This window comes from Podarcis cretensis, assembly GCF_951804945.1.
Source record: "Podarcis cretensis genome assembly, chromosome: 7".
Classification (NCBI taxonomy): domain Eukaryota; kingdom Metazoa; phylum Chordata; class Lepidosauria; order Squamata; family Lacertidae; genus Podarcis; species Podarcis cretensis.
Window position 1 is genome coordinate 40875292 of NC_137176.1, and position 17332 is coordinate 40892623.

Genomic DNA, 17332 nt, shown 5'->3' on the forward strand with positions numbered 1-17332 from the left:
AAACAAGCTATAGCTTAGGGCCCCTCTCTCTTGGGGCCCTCCCAAAAATATACTACTTCTTAATTGTACAGTGGTACCTCTGGTTAAGTACTTAATTCGTTCTGGAGGTCCGTTCTTACCCTGAAACTGTTCTTAACCTGAAGCACCACTTTAGCTAATGGGGTCTCCCACTGCTGCCGCGCCGCCGTGCGATTTCTGTTCTCATCCTGAAGCAAAGTTCTTAACCCGAGGTATTATTTCTGGGTTAGCGGAGTCTGTAACATGAAGTGCATGTAACCCGAGGTACCACTGTATTTCACTATTAATATACTTCTTAATTGTATTTCAGTTCAACAATTACTTTGATAAAATGCATATTTTGTTATGTGCAAAATGCTTTAGATACCTATTAGGTCCATAAATTACCATATATCTTCAACACAGAAAACAGTGACAACTGGCTGTTGACAAAGGACAGCTGGATATATAAAGGGCCCCATTACCTTCAGCAGCTTAGGGCCTCATCAAACCTAAATCCAGCTCTGGGGAAGGAAGAAGGAAGAATAGAGAAACTGGCACATCCATCTTCCACCCTGCCATCTTGAGCCCAGCAGACCTCCGGATTAGGCCAAACGTGGCCAAACATACCAACCTGTCAGTCACCCAATGTCATCTGACATTGGAGATCTGTTGACTCCTATCTAAACAGTATAGGTTCTGTAGGCTGGAGCTGTTAGAAAACAACATAAACAATCCTTCAGCTAAGTCACTTTGCAATAGCAAGAAAAAAGGGCAGGGCAATGAGACATTGTTGAGTGGAACCTAAAGCTATCCATTCATATCTGAATAGCAGTAAATGAAAAATGTTCAAGGTTGCTCTCATTGACTAGCTGGAAGGTTCTGCATTTGTTCTGCTTTAATTTTTTTTCCCATTCAGCCTTTTTTATTATCTCCTCAGAGCCTTTGGGGCTTTTCCTGCTGTCAAAAATTAAAACACACCATTATTTATAGCCTCAGAAAAAAAAAATACATGGAAGCAGACTCTGCCCAGAATACTAATGTATTGCCAGTGTTCACTTAAGCCCTTTAAAGCCATTATCTAAAAATCAAATTTAGCTGCATAAATTTATTCTGCATTTACATGAAGATTGACTTCTGCCTCGGTCCAACCTCTTTCCAAGTTGCTTTTGTTAGATCTCCCGGAGAACGACATCCGGATACTTTTTCATTTTGCACTTAAGCATAGTTCTTCCTGTTGACATACATTTAAACATAACTGAAATATGAATTATAAATAAGTTTGGCAGAACAAAACTTGAAATCCCTATACACCTGCCCACTGAAAGCTCGATAGGAAGGTGAATAGCTGAAAGGATCATCCATTTATTAGCACCTGGATAATGACCAAAATGTGCCCCTGAATTGATTTACCGGCAACGCCTTTCCATAGTTGAACTGAAGAGGAGAAAATTAAAATGAATGAATGAAAAAGTGAACTATCTGTGTTTAATCTCCAGTTCCATCAGAAATCGATTAACCAACTGACTTTGGGTCCAAAAGAATTAATTATACTCAGTCTCTAGTATAATTAACAACACTATGGCCATCTCCCAAAATATTCATTAAACAGTCAGGAACAATATGAAATTCAAATTAAAATTGGAAAAGAGATTAAATAGAAGTAGTCATCACTAAAAAAGAATCAGAGTACATCTGAGATGAAATCATTTGAGCAATACAAAATATGGAAATACATTTTGTGTTACATTTAATTATCATTAATTCCAGCACTGCAAGCTGGCAGCTATTTTAGGCTCATTACAAAGACTAAAATGGGTTGGAATTTTAATATGAATCAATCCTCATTGGAATAATAGGAATAGGAATCAAGCTTTCAGGAAGTTTAAAGCTAAAAATCCAAGTTGTCATTTTTTATTTCTTATGCTTGGCTGCACCAATCTGCATTTTAGAAGATCCCTTGATAGGTTTCTGGCAGCAATGCCAAAAAATCAAGAAATATATATCTATTTCGAGTCCTTATGAACACACCTTGAAGATTCAATGGTTTCAGCATTAACAGTGAAGCAGGCACTTCTATGATAGAGGGGATTTCTAATGCTTACTTACATGTTTGCTTACCGGGAAGCTCTGGCCAGCGAAACAGGCTGGGAGATGGTTGCTGCAGAAGTGGCTTAAGTCTCATTGTGAGGGCAACTGGACATGCATAAGAGCACATAATTGTGTATTTGCATGATGGTAAAGACAGTGAAAAATATCTGCTTTATTGCCTCCCCTCCATCCATGAGTAATCATCTATCAGTACCAGCTGATATGATGGCTGTGTTCTGCCTTCACAGTTGTGTCCAGTAATCCTTCTGAATACCAGTTGCTGGAAACCATAGGAACGGAGGTTGCTATTGTGTGCGAAATCTACTCCCATTACCAACTCCAGTTGGCTGGTTAATTATAGCCATTCCTGGACAAGGGTAGCATGGTGGTCCATGCATTGGTAACCTCACAATCAGACTACTGTAATGCTCTGTATGAGGGGCTATCCAGCACCTCGTTTGGAAGTTGCAACTAGTACAACATGCAGCTGGTAGGGTGTTTGAAGGACTGCATTGACTGCCTATTTGCTACCAAGCCAAGTTCAATATTTTGTTACTGACATATAAAGCCTAAAGAATTTGGGACCGAGATACCTAGCAAACTGCCTCTCCTGGTACTGACCACACTTTTAAGATCTTACAAGGAGACCCTGCATCATCTATAAGAAATATATACGGGCAATGAATATTTATAAGGAAATAATTGTAACTATAAATCTCATTAATTTTCATTGGTGGTTCCGTTCTTTCATCATTATGAATTGCTGGTTTTGTGAGGTGTCGAGGTGTCGGCAAGTACAGTACATGACATTATAAGACAACAGGATTTTATGTTCAGCATGTGTTAGAACTAATGCAGGCAACCAGATCAGCAATATATCATGAGCAGCTGAGAAGGAAGTGTGGTTCCTTGGAGCAGCCTTCACCTGGTTCCTAGAATGAGACTTTCTGTAAATCTTCAGCAGCCTGCTTTGCTCATAAAACAAAACAAACTGATCTCTCAGAATAACAAATATTATATTCTGTTTTTTGTTTGCTTGAGATGGCCTGGTTGGTGCCCTTGAGCTCATAGAACCTCTTTTGATCTACTTGAGGCACCTCTGTTGCCAAGGGGAAGCAGAGACCATTTTTGCAGATTTGACCTTCCCTCTGCCATCCTCACCATACTATCTTCTCCTGTGCCTTGGAGGGTCCCTGAACTCTCTTGTCTCCCCTCTTTTGTTAGTAGAGGCACTCAGATAGTAGTTCTGTTGCTGCTTGTAGTGTTGGTGCATTTGTGCTTTTTAAAAGGAAGGGGGGAATGGACAGTCTTCTGCCATCTCATCTACAATAATGGTAAGAATATAAGAAAAGCCTGCCCATTGCCCCACCTAGTTCAGCATTCTGGGTGGGTGAGGGATGTGAGTGGAACTGTGGTCTAAACCACTGAGCCTCTTGGGCTTGCTGATCAGAAAGTTGGCTGTTTGAATCCCTGCAACAGGGTGAGCTCCCATTGCTCTGACCCAGCTTCTGCCAACCTAGCAGTTCGAAAGCATGCCAGTGCAAGTAGATAAATAGGTACTGCTGCGGCAGGAAGGTGAACAGCATCTCCACGCACTCTGGCACTCATCACACTGTCCCATTGCACCAGAGGCGGTTTAGTCATGTGGTTTAGTCATGACCCAGAAAGCTGTCTGTAGACAAACGCCGGCTCCCTCAGCCTGAAAGTGAGATGAGCGCCGCAACCCCATAGTTGCCTTTGACTGGACTTAACCGTCCAGGGGTCCTTTACCTTTACCTCATGGTGGCTAACCAGCTGCCTGTGGGAGACCCGCAATCAAGTCATGAGAGAGCATCACTTTCCCCCCTTTTGATTCCTGGCAACTGGCATTTGTAGGCACACTGCCTCTGGTAGTGGAGGTGGAATATAGCCTTATCCTCCATCCATTTGCCTAATCCTCACTGTAAAATCAATAGCATTCAAACACCAAATATTATTATAATCTTCAAGGGCTATTTTGGCATCACATGAAAGCAATCCTAAAGTTCGGTCCACAATATTTCACAACTTCATTCGAGTCCAGCACTAATAAAATCCACAAACAAAATCATTAAAGAAAAAAGGAATTTAAAAGAGAAACAATAGCTTAATGTTCAAAACATTCCCAAGTTGGGCCCACGCTGGGACTCCCCAACTCCTCAATCTCCCCTGCTACTGAATGACTATCACCAACCACACAAACATCTATTATTAGGAGGAGGGAGCTCCAAAGCAGAAATCTTCCAGCCAGAATTAGACCCCTGTACTTTTCATTGCAGGAATTAAGTACTGTGGGTGTGAGCCGTTGGTCATATGCCACAAAGGATTAAGTAAATAAATGAGGAAAATATTAGCTGTTAAACAAGATGGGCAGAGTATATATTGTCTTTGTATAGTGCTTGTGCTCCATGGGGACTGGCTTTCTCATTAGTAAAGGACCTTTTATATTACTTCTAAAGTATTTGTAACTCTGTCAGAGACATGGTCGGCAGAGAGGAATCTGCAGAGGGGGAGGAAGAGGCAGAGGAAAACAGAAACTTGATTCTTTCTCACAACAAAAGTGAGATAAGCCCCTCTCGCTCTGGAATGCTGCCTGTAGGTTTTTGCAGCGGCACAAAGATGAAAGAGCAGGCTGTAGGTGGTAGGAGGGGGCTGGATTCAATTCCAGAGGAGGAGGAATTGGCTGCACCTGAGTTTCCAAGAAGCAAGAGGCGGAGCAAGGTATTAGAACAAAGGAAGATTGGCAGGAAGCGGGGGAGGACGTGGTGTATATCTGGCCTTGGGAGGGGCCAGAAGCCAGTTGAGTCAACTGACTCATTTCAGTGAGGTGCCCAGTTCTGTATTAACATCCAGACAGAATAATATCATCATAAAACAAGTGCAGTAAATGTAAACATCACTGCATGATATCAATTATTGCATCATTTCCCCACCACCCACCAAAGTGAGGCAAAGCTATAGGTCTACTGCATACTGCTTCTACAAACCAGTATACTTTTAAATTTGCCACTCTTGAATGCAAAGGAGTTACGAGATGGTGCATCATTGCAGATAAATGTGTTGAGGAATTTCCCCTTTATCCAGCAGAGAGAGAAAGGAATTGTGATCTTGCCTCTCATTTTATATCATAAAAATGTATCAAAGAAACATGGGGGTCCTTTTCTTATGTGCTCTTTTCATCATAACAATGCTTTCAAGAGATTTGAGAGATGATTGCATCCATTTAACAAACTTGTGAAATGGAAATCAAATGGTAATTGCATCGTATGCTGATGTGATGGTAATATGTTCCTAACGGATTTCATCTGGAACAAAGTAGCTGGGGCGAAAGAGTGTTCACTTTTCGTAAAAGCAAATAGTCATAGCTGGAGGGTCCCGAGAACATTCCCCCATCTATGAATCAGACTGAAATTTTATAGATTCACATTTTGCAGGTAGCTGAGCCATATCGAACTGACCCTACACTGTTCTCACTAAACCATTCAATAATTTTATTATAATTGACCTTGTCCAGACCTGGTCTGAAAGGTCACAGTGAATTATTTAATGGATAACAAACAGTTTCATTTAAGCACACGGTTAACATACTGAAACTCTTCCCCCTCCCAAGCATCGAACAACACATTCCTACACTCTATGAATTCAATTTGACTTACCCCCATGAATATCATAAGATTGCAGCTGTATTCTGGTATCTTATTTCCTGGGAGTAAGCCCAACAAACCACAATGAGACTTACTTCCATGTATAGATATCCAAGTTTGCACTGTACAGCTAAAATACACTTTGTCCTCTGATGTAAAGAGTTTTTCACTGTCTCTAAGCAATATTTTAAATAAAAATGGGTGTGGCACATATCACTGGTCTTTTCCAAGCCAGTTTATAGCACCATCCTATCTGCATCAACTCTGCAGCAAATCTCAATGATTTGATAGGGCATACTTCCAAGTGAGCAAGTATAGGACTCCAATTTTAGGTGTTCTTACTTTCCCATGTTTGATTTGGTAAAAGAAATGGATTGGGACATTATATTAAGGACTGAATCAAAATAGGGGAGCTATTTTGGGGGGTAAACATGCTCTGCAGCGTTAAAAAGCTATAGTTTTCCATTTATAGATTGACGAGGAGTCCCATGAGCATTCGGCAATGATTGCCCAACATCTAAAGCATCAGTGTTTTACCTCAGTGACATTGCCAGTTAGGTAACTTGATTGGCTAAGACATTGTGATGTCAACACATACATGATCTCCACTGCTGAGGATGGCTTGTATGACTTATCAAATAAGGTAATGACAATACAGTAAGGGGAAGAGGAAAAAACTGTAGAAGCAGTTTAGGGAAACAATGACAGTGAACAGGATGGTGTGTGTGTGTGTGTGAGAGAGAGAGAGAGAGAGAGAGCGCACATTATCACCCTTCAGGGCCTTTTTTTAAAGGAAAAAGAAAGAAGTTCTGATGCTAATGTGCAATGATTCTATGGTAGAGGCAGCAATCCACCGCAATCAGATCAATATGTAAAAGTAAAGTAATCCCTAAATTTGGAAAAGTTGGCAATAAGTGTTGGATAAGACTAGTGACCCATATAGTCCAGCCTCTTGTTTTCACAGTGACATACTAGAGGTGTATGGGAAGCCAGCAAGCAGGATGAATGCAACAGCCTTTTCCCCTCCTGTGGTTTCCAGCAACTGATATTCAGAAGCCTTCAACAGTGGAGACAGAACACAGAGATCAAAGTAAGTAGCCAAAGACAGCCTTGTCCTCCATGAATTAGTCAAATCCTATTTTAAAGTCATCCAAGTTAATGGCCCTCACTGCCTCTTTTGGGAGCAAGTGGCATAGTTTAACTCACTGGTTCTCAAAGGGTGTGGCAGGAGATTTTGACAACAGTGGTGAGAAGATTCAAGGGCAATCAAATATTCAAGCATTTCAGTGTAGCATAGTATAGTATTGCATGAAAAAAATGGGGGGGGGGGCAGGCGGCGGCTATACAACCAGAAAAAGTAGCCACAACTCTCTTCAAGTGCATTGGCTTTTCTTCAACAGTATTCCATGACATATTGCTGTGAACAGAGATTTTCAATTCTGACAAATATGAAGGACCAGGAAAGAGAAAGGATTCTTTGTGTTGATGAGGAGATGAGAGTTTGTTTGTCTCAAATTGGGCCTCTCGGTGAGTTTGTAGACATACTTAAGTTACATGCGTAATAGGCTCGTTTATATTTTGGGAATAATTTGTGGTCTTATGTAGCTTCCTTGTTTTGTACTTTCTAGATGTCCTGAATCTTCACGGTTGTGAAACACAGAACATCAGAAAATTAGCACCCTGCTCTTAAAAAGTGAAGAACAACAACTTGCAAGTGTATCCCATTTAATTCATTGCTTTGAAAATAATCCCTTTAGTTCTTCCCCACTGTGGCTTCCCCTAGCTTCTAATAAAATCAGCAAGAGTCCCCACTAAATTGATTCTGCGCAATAATCTAATCTGCATTTCTCATCGCCCATTAATTTATTTCTATAGCACATTAACTGTAAAACAGTTTTTTGCCCTTTTGGTTACCTCCAACTAATATATCATGGCTCCGATCAACAAATGAAAGATGCACTGTAATCAGTAACTTATGTCCCTCAATAGTACATTTATAAAATAGTTTCTATCCCGGATAGGTTTAGAATTGTACTGGTGGGAAGGGGGAGTGTGGAATCAGTGCTCTTTTTTTTTCTCTTCTGGACAACAGAAAAGAAATCTCTTAGAAGTAGACCGGTTGATTGCTTTGAGGCCTGAAGTAATCATAAAAAATGCCTGGATTGAGTTATTTTTCTGTGAAAGATTGGACTATTCTTTCCTCAAAACAGAGCTTTGAGATTGCCAGGCTATCCCCCCCCCCGCCCCACAACACAGTAGGGAGTGGAAGAGGGAGAGAGTTGTTCAAATTTTAAACTTTAAAGGAAACAATTATAGGCTAGTTCTCAGGCTTTTTTGGTTTAGCAGGGGACGTAGCAATATAACAATAACAATAACATATTATTATTATTTATACCCCGCCCATCTGGCTGGGTTTCCCCAGCCACTCTGGGCGGCTCCCAACCAAATATTAAAAACACATTACAGAATTAAACATTAAAAACTTCCTGAAACAGGGAATGGTGCCATTAGATTTTGCTGGGCCTTAATTCCTATCATCCCTTTCCCTTGTTCATTGTAGTTGAGGCAGATGAGAGCTGGGAGTCCAACAACATCTGCAGAGCACCACATTGGCCACCACTGGTTTGCTTTGTGTATGGGTAAAAATCATGTCTACATATTCATTTTCAGGAGCAAATTAGCTGATAAGATCTCAAGACACATCAACTCCGACAATCTCAGTTGCATTGCCAATATATCCCAATATTATATAGGTGTAACAGATCATCAAAAGGTTTGTGAATCAGATTTATACTGAATGGCATAGGTGCATTCTAGAGAGTCATCACAGACTGAAGAGCTGTTAAATAAGATAGCTTTCAGAATAAGAATTGCTTGTCTCTTGCATGTCTGTCTCAGAGGAATATTTTGTGAATAATTTTGTGGATTTTATTTCTGAAGTTTGGCATGTGGCCACAATATTCCTTTAAAAAATGCCAACACTTATGTATGTCAGAATAGTACATAAATCATTAAAAACCACACAATCCAAAACTAAAAACATAATGAGAAATGGCTTTAATGCAGCAACAGTTGAAACAATGCAGGTGGCAAGTTAAATGTCATTGTTTTGTTACAGAAAGTGTGTTTAGCTAGCCATGCTCTCCTCCAGCCCTCCATTCCATTCTCCTTTCATTTTCTATATTTCTTTCATGTGACTACTGAACTTCCTTGGTTCTCATTGGGCCATGCTTGTGTGTCTGTGTGCTTGGTTTCCTTTCAACTTTTTCCTACTTCTGGAAACCTCAGGGTTCTTCCAAACATGCTGATGCGTCTCTGTTTCTCAGTGGCCTTTGATTTTGAATGCTTGCTGAACTTTGTACTGTTCTAGGGGTGGGCATTTGGGTTTGGGACCTTTCTGAATCCTTTGCAAATAATGAGCAATGAAATGGTTGGGGCTCCATTTCCAACATAGGGGTTTTTGATCAACTTTGTAGCTGTAAGCATGAAATTTCCCTTAGGAGTTTTAACTGTAGTCATCACTGGTAAAAATGATATGATCAGAATTTTTTAGGGAAATAAAAGGCCTTGTGCAGACCCCCTTAGTGTGTTCAAAATAAATGTTTAATAGGCACGTCCTCTCTAATTGCATTTTCTTAATTAAGTTAATAGAGCTGAGAACTGCGAAAGAGCACATCATGGTGTGAAGAAAATCTCACTCTCCAAGCAGCACGTCTCCCACTGAGGTGATAAAAACCCACAGAACTGTAATTAAATAAACACTAACTGTTTGTATCACAGGCTTAAATCTCCCATGCTACTTCAGAGGGTGATTAAAAGACTTCTCTTAACAAGATATACAGTCTTGAAATGCACAGAACACCTCTTCCACTTCCAAGATTTGTTCTTGGGGAGGAATTTACTTAAAGGTAACCAGAGAGCCTTATGGCACATTTAAGACCAACAAATTGATTGTGCTGTAAACCAGAGTCCTCTTTGTCAAATACATGAAATGGTCACCTAAGGGGATCAAGCATATATTCCATTAGTACAGAAATAAGACAAAACTAGAAGAAATCAGAAAGTGAAGCCAAAATTAGGCAATGCAAAAAAGAGTTGTCAGTGTGTCTTGAGACTCTACACAGCCCAAATGAATACAGAATTGAATCAAATGAATACAATCCAATCAACTTTGTATGAGCCGCTCCTGATCTGCAGCCACTGATGTAGAACATAGCATCAGCCATGTATCCTTCTGGACCACCTGGTGGAAATGGTTTTGAGGGGCATTGCTTTGCCATTGCTCCAACCTCCCAGAAACATACAGGCAAACTGATATAGATGGGGGAGAAGAGTTGAGATGGATCGAGGCAGATTAATGGAGACCATGACAGAATATGTAAAGCTTGCAACTGCTTTCAGGGAAATATGCTTACATGCATGAACACAAATGCGTACAGAGACAGAGAGGGAGAAAGGATACTATCTGACAAATAATAAGGGACTTTCATGAACTCATGATGAAAAGCTTGACCAGTAGTTAATACAGAGGGATTATCTAGCCTTCCCACAAACCAGACCTTTTGAATGTCCCCCCTCCTAATGTTAATAAAGCCATTCCATGTGGGTCTGGGTTGTCTGCTGAAGTGTGAACCTATCACCTGAGCCTCAAGCAACAGCAAAGGATCCATAAGTACCCCCAAGCTATGTACCCACTCCTTAAGAGGGAGTGCAAACCCATCAAGTGCAGGCCACCTCCCATCCATCCAGTCTAGAGAACCACCCACTAACAGTGCCTCTGTCTTATCTGGATTGAGCTTCAGTTTGTTAGCTCTTATCTAGTCCATTACCAAGGCAAGACATTGTTCCAAGACATCCACTGTCACACCTGCAGATGTAAAGATGAAATAGAGCTATGTGTCATCATCACATTGCTGACGATGTACTCCCAACCTCCAGATACAGTAAACACATGCAGCAATTTCATTTAGATGTTAAACAGCATAGGAGACAGAATTGAACTCTGAGGAACCCCACATAGGGCCAGAGCACTCCCCAAGCATCACCCTCTGGAAATGACCACCCAAGTAGGACAAGAACCTCTGCAAAGCACTGCCACCCCACCAAATTCAGACATATGCTCCAGAAGGAAACCATGGTCGTTGGTATCAAAAGCCACTAAGAGGTTGAGGAGAATTAACAGGGACACATTTCCCTTGTCTCTCTTCTGACAAAGGCCATCAAACAGGGCAACCAAGCCCTTTTTTGTGATAAAACCAGGCCACATTAAAATGGATCTAGGAAATCAATTTCTGGTCCAGAAACTCGCTTAAGAACCTAGCCCAAGAAGGGGAGATTGAGAACCCACAAGTTGTTTTACCACTACCTTCTTCAAGCAGGCAGGGGCCAGCCACCTCTCACAGGGATACATTAAACACCTCCCTGGCCCAGTCAGCTGTACCTCCCGGCTAGTTTTTGTCAGCCAAGAGGGAGCAAGGGTCTATAGCGTAAACTGTCACCCTGATAGATCTAAGCACCTTGCCCACATCTTTGAGCCTTACTAACTGAATCTCACCCAACACAATAGGACTAAATAGTGCTCTGGACACCCCTTGAGATTCATCTGCTAATTAACAGCGGAATTAAGTTCCCGGTGGATGCAAGCAATTTTATCCTAAAAATGCTTTGCAGACAAGTCACAGCAAGCTACCACCAGTTCTGCCACTCCTTTGAACCAGACTATAAGAGGCCCTGCACTACTCAGAAAAGCTCTGCCGGATGACACATGAGGATGCAATGGAGGCAGGAAAGTATGCTTACTTTGCGGCCTTCACTGCCACAGTGTAGGCTCAATGATGAACCCTCACCAGTGTTTGATTTCATTTGCAGTTTTCCTCCCCTTCTGTTCAGACTGTCTCCCAGTTTGTTTCCTCACACTAAGTTTTGGAGTACACCAGCAAGCCAATTGGGTTCCACTCACAGCCCAAATGGCCCCTGGCTCACAAAGGCAGCCTCAGCCTTTCTGGCTGGAGTCAGGCAGGGTGGGAAAGGTGGGAAAGGCCTGCAGAGCAGGGAGCATGTCCTCCAGGACTCACAGCCAAGATGTTTATGAGCTACAAAGCTCTGTTGTCACCAACTGTGCTGTAATATCAAAGCAGACTGAAGGAATCACAAAGCCATAAATGAGAAAGGCATTGTTTTCTGTGCTCACTAATATGAAACAAAAGTGCACATACAATTAAAATGATGCTTCTAAGAAGAATACTTGCTTTGCATATGCTATGATCTCTGAATGACTATCTACTGCAAAAGTAAAGGGAAAGTAATTCAAATCAAATCCAACAGAAGCTCTCTCAAAGTCTCCAAGAAAATGGCTTTGATATTATAATCATGTAATGAATTATTCACTGGGATATTTTTCACCCACTACACTGACATTAGGACTTGCTGAGAAAATGGGTTTGTGTGGATTGTTTGGGTTTTCTGTTCCCTTCTGTTAGCATTGTGTTTAAAAAGTGTTTTCATAAGGAATGGGAGTTTGCAAAGTGTTGATATGGGGCTCTGAAGACCAGTTGGCCATTTTTTACTTTCAGTTTTATAAATAAACTGTTTGATGCTGTTCATTTCCTCACAAGCTGGTCAACTGCATTATGCAAATAGCCCTGTTCACACAACAAATGTGCCTTACTTGGAGCTTTGTGAAGCTGTGACCACTAGTCAGCCTTACTGCCTTGTCATAAGGGTATCACTCTGTCAGTGGATGACAGCAATTCTTAACTAGACATGAGTTCACCCAGACAAATAAATTTTTTGCTAGCTTTATTCAAACCTGGGAAAGCATGAGAAACTTCAGAGATTGAACCATAACCTCCCCCAATTTTGAGTTGGTTCCAACTATCTTTGAGCAGAGCCTAAATCACAATGGGATTTACACTCTCATGATGCTTTACTGTGAGGAAGGGAGAGAAGGCAACAGGCAATGGAAAGGGCTTGTGAGCACACAAGGGGGGGGGGAAATCCCTCAGGGCAATAGTTTCACTATTTTCTGCACTGGTCAGGTCTCATGAGGAGTTCTTAAGTGGAACTCCACATTGAAAAAGTGGAATATGTCCACAGGAGGGTGACCAGGACAGTGAGTTATCTACACTGACTACCAGTGGTTTTCCAGGGTTTCCTTCAGGACTTTCTCCCAGCTATCTGGAGATGCCAAGGGTTGAATTTGGGCCCTTCAGCATGCAAGGCAGATGCTTTAAAACTAATGTATAACCCTCTTTTAACAATGGTGGTTCCCAGGTGGTCGCCTATCCAGGCACTGAATATTTCTAGGCCTGCTTAACTGCTTAGCAGCAAGCTGTTGGTATGGTCTGAAGGTTCATAAAGTTGAGGAAGGAAGCTGTAATTTTCCATAAGGTTCAAAACTTAAGCATAAATTTTATTCAGGGAAAGGATTAATATCTGCAAAATGAAGAATCAACCTTTAATGCATCATTTATTCCCTAGTACTTATACTGTGAAATGTTAGATGTTGTGCATTTCCAGTAAACAGGAAGCATTCTCCCAATGCTACTTCTAATGACCTGGGAAAGCGTTACATTTACCTGTGGGTTTTATTCTGAATTATACTTTTGGGGGTCTACTCTGCATGATACTTCTTAAACAGCTAATAAGGCAGTCTAAATAATAAGACATGCTAAAACTAGAGGATCTGGAAATGGACTGCATCAAGAAAAAATATTCCCTACAGCAAGAATGAGTAAAATATAAGAGAATGTGCCAGCTTCTAAACAAAGAAGCAATTAAAAGGACATATAGGGTGTGAATATATATCTGATATAATATATTGGAGGCTAAATGTTGCGAGTATCATTGGAGCAATATTTCATGCACCACAACTGGTGTGCTTTTGCATTGGTCCTTTTGCAATGCTCCATACAGCAACATGAGCCCAGAGTTTGTCATGTGCTTAGCCATGACACCTGAATAATAATATTTCTAATATAACACTCTTCTTACCAAGTAACTCAATGTAGTTTTCATTAAAACCAATTAAAAACACTCAGTGGCCCAGTCTCATGCTGTCTTCCACCAAGAACATTGCAATGGTACAGGAAGAATAGTCCCTGGAAACAGCGGACATCACCCTAGTTTCACTTTTTATGGGTAGGCCCAAGGTGGATTTCTTCAGTGAATTCTTCTTTTGTAGCCAAGGATATATTTTGCAGTAACTAACATAGCTAATTTAATGACCTTTATTTTAGCAGGTCTGGATGATGCATCCGTCTCTCTCAAGAGACAATGGAAGAGTGCACCATCAGGAGTAAAGTCAAACCATTTGATAGTTACAGTGCCTGCTGTGGCTTGTAGAGACCAATATGGGAGAGACATGTTTTAATGCAGCTGGGGCAGATGAAGGCATCCAGCTTCACTGGCAGAGATGCACCATGGTGTTTCTCTTCTCTGTACTCCTCCCATTCTCCTCTGGTCATTTCAGTGGTACCGCTACATGCAAACAGCAATTGGCTGTAATATTGCACATTTCTGTTACTATTTGAATGGAGTTTTGTGATGCACTAGGTCGGGGTAGGAAATGTGATGGTCTCTGATGTGATGGACTACAACAGGCGTAGGCAAACTCAGCCCTCCAGATGTTTTGGGACTACAACTCTAACAGGACCAGTGGTCAGGGATGATGGGAGTTGTAGTCCTCAAAAATCGGGAGGGCCAAGCTTGCCTATGCCTGGACTACAACTTCCATCATCCTTGACCTTAGAGGCTACCATTTTGCCTAACTCTGACCTACTTGGATGACTTGTATTTTGATTGCAATCTATCCTTATACCAGAAAAAACCATGCTATCAAACAAATACTGAACCTACTCATTCCCTTAGGATGAGGATCTGAGTAATTGTGCATTCAGAACTATATAGGTAGGGATTTACAATGGCATAATTAGTGTTCTGCTGCCATGATAGTCATTGTGGAGCAGGATGGGACTGACCTCAGAGGTTTGGCACATTGAATGCCCTGTGATCCATGGGCATATGCTCAAACAGCTGAAGGCAAGACAGGCAAAAGTGCAGCAACTCCAGCTTTATTGGGCTGTGGACCTACAGCAGCTACTGACCCAAGCCCCAATCTCACACTCCAAACAATACAGCCCCTATTTCCCACAAGCTATAAGAACAAAAGCAAACATCCCCAGTTAGTTTTGCCTCACCTTTCTCTGTGCCTGGGTCCTCTCCAGTGACGTCAGCTGTAGACCACAGGAGTTCAGTCCCGGTCCTAATAATATTGGTCAGTCTGTGACAGGATCTTTCCTGATGTGGCACCTTAGGACTCCTTCCCCAGAAAAAGAGGTGCAGTGGTTCTCTTGCTGACCACTTCTCATGACACCTTAGGACAGTGACGACAAATACTTGGCCCTCCAGCTGTTTTGGGACTACACCATCATCCCTGACCACTGGTCCTGTTAGCTAGGGATGATGGGAGTTGTAGTCCCAAAACAGCTGGAGGGCCAAATTTGGCCATCACTGCCCTTAGGGTCTGCCCACTGGCCCAGTCTCATACTGTCCTCCACCAAGAACACTGCACTGGTAGGGAAAGCCTATTCACAGCCATAGCCCCAGCTCCCAGTTGGCTGGGGAAAAAACTGTAGTGGAGCCAAGAGATGGTGGTCCCTCAAGTCTCTGCTCCTCTTACCTTTCCCAGACAGTGGGTCTCCTGTTTCCTAATTGCTCTCATGAGCTTCAAGAGCCCTTTAGTAGGTATTGGTATAAGCAGCTGCTCCCAAGCTTGCCCAATGCTTGGCTTGGAATGCTGACTTGCAGCAGCTGCAGCTCCTGTGCAGGTGGACTGGGGCTTTTTTGAATGGATAGTCATGGTAGAAGCCATTGTGCCTGAGGTGAGCCCCTGCAGATCATCATATGGATGCTATGTGCCAAAATGAGGACCACAGTGTGTCTGTCTCTGTGGGATTTTAACACCTTGCTTTTCTATAATGGCATGCATGTTGCCACTATATATTTATGAACAATAATATTGCTGCTGGGCAATCTCTTCAGCCAATGGTCTCTGCAAGAGCTGTCAGCATTTTTCCTTTGCAAGTGCTTGCTCAATGTTCTCTTATTGATTTAACAAGCAGAGCATATGCTGTGCATTACTTGTTTCTCTGCTACTTTGTGAGGATAATTTGAGGTTAATAGAATCTCCAAATAAGTACTAGCTCAGTCTTCTCTCTTCAGATAAATAACTACTTAAGCCACAGATTATTTGATTTTCCTAGCATTTTCTCTCTCTTTAAACTCAAGGAAAAGAATTGGAGTCTCTTACGAATCTGAACACCTATTTCATATAGGGCAGATTGGCTACATAATGAAATATGGCATGGTGGCTCAGTGTGAGAGCCATGAGACCCTCACCTGAAACTCAGTTCATCCACAAAGGGACCAATGCTGTGGCAAGATCTGCTCAGATGAGCATCTTAAGATTCAGCAGATCTGCAGCTGAACTGGTTGATCCCTGTCTGATTTGGGCTCAGCTGGTGTTAAGTGCCCAACCCCAGATGAGCCAAAGATATTCTGGCATGATTTGCTCATCCTGGCTCAGCTCTCTTCTGGGGACTGTAAACAAATATTGCCTTCCTCAACCAAGAAGCAGCAGGCCAGATAGGAGCAGAGTTCGGCTCACTCATATATGCACAGGAAAGGAAAAGCTTGCAAGTTATCCCTGCCTCAGCCGACTTACCACCACTACCATCCATCAGCTGGCAGGTCTTGCTAGATATCACCTGGTTTAATTTAATAAAGTGTATTCATTCTATTCTATTTCATTTTATTTTATTTATTAATCACTCCCCATGAAACATCCCAAAGCAGTTAGCAAGAAATACGACAAAACAAAGAAACAAACAAATCTCAAATTCATTACAGACACAGGGTGGTCATGGCCCTGGCTAAGAACATAAGAACAGCCTTGCCAAAGGCCCATCAAGTCCAGCTTCCTGTATATTCCAGTGGCCAGTCAGATGCCCATGGGAAGCCCACAAGGAGGTGCTGAAATCTGTTGCCCTAGTCAGATAGTCAATGCAAGTAAATGTTAAAACTTGTTTGTAGCACTGCACTTGCAGGGACACACCAGGATCTCTTTTGCCAATCAAGTGTTAAGTCAAGTTATTCCTATAACAATGACAAAATTCTCTTGTCGAGGCAACATTTCTCCCTAGGCTGCCTTGATGTTGGCTTGACAGGAGAACGTCAGTTGTGGGCATCTGAGGAAAGTTGTCAGCAACTGAAATGCACTAGGCATTTTATTGTTTTATTAGGGCTATCATTATTTGATCAAGGCTTTCTTCTTCTCAGTAGCATTTTGAAACTTTACATCCTCCTGGGTTTCCTTCATGTATCAGGAGGAAATAGGTAAGGACCACAAAGAATTATCAGCAGGGAGAAAGGACTCCATGCACAGCCCAAGGATGAAATATTGACCATCCTACAAGAGTCCTTTCCTGCTACCTTTTCTAGGCATTAACAGAAATCTAGGGCCAGGGCCTACAAGGTGGCAAACCAATCCCAATTGTTCAATTATAAGAACATAATAAGAGTCC

At 41.8% G+C, this 17332-nt stretch overlaps 1 long non-coding RNA gene across 1 annotated transcript; it reads right to left on the reverse strand.

Annotated features, from left to right (window-relative positions):
- Positions 1 to 482: 482 nt before the first annotated feature.
- LOC307219670 lies at positions 483 to 6148 on the reverse strand. Its single transcript, XR_013840505.1, has 3 exons — positions 5961 to 6148; positions 1121 to 1227; positions 483 to 709 (listed from the first exon to the last, which is right to left on the reverse strand). It is a non-coding gene; the product is annotated as an uncharacterized lncRNA (long non-coding RNA).
- Positions 6149 to 17332: the final 11184 nt, after the last annotated feature.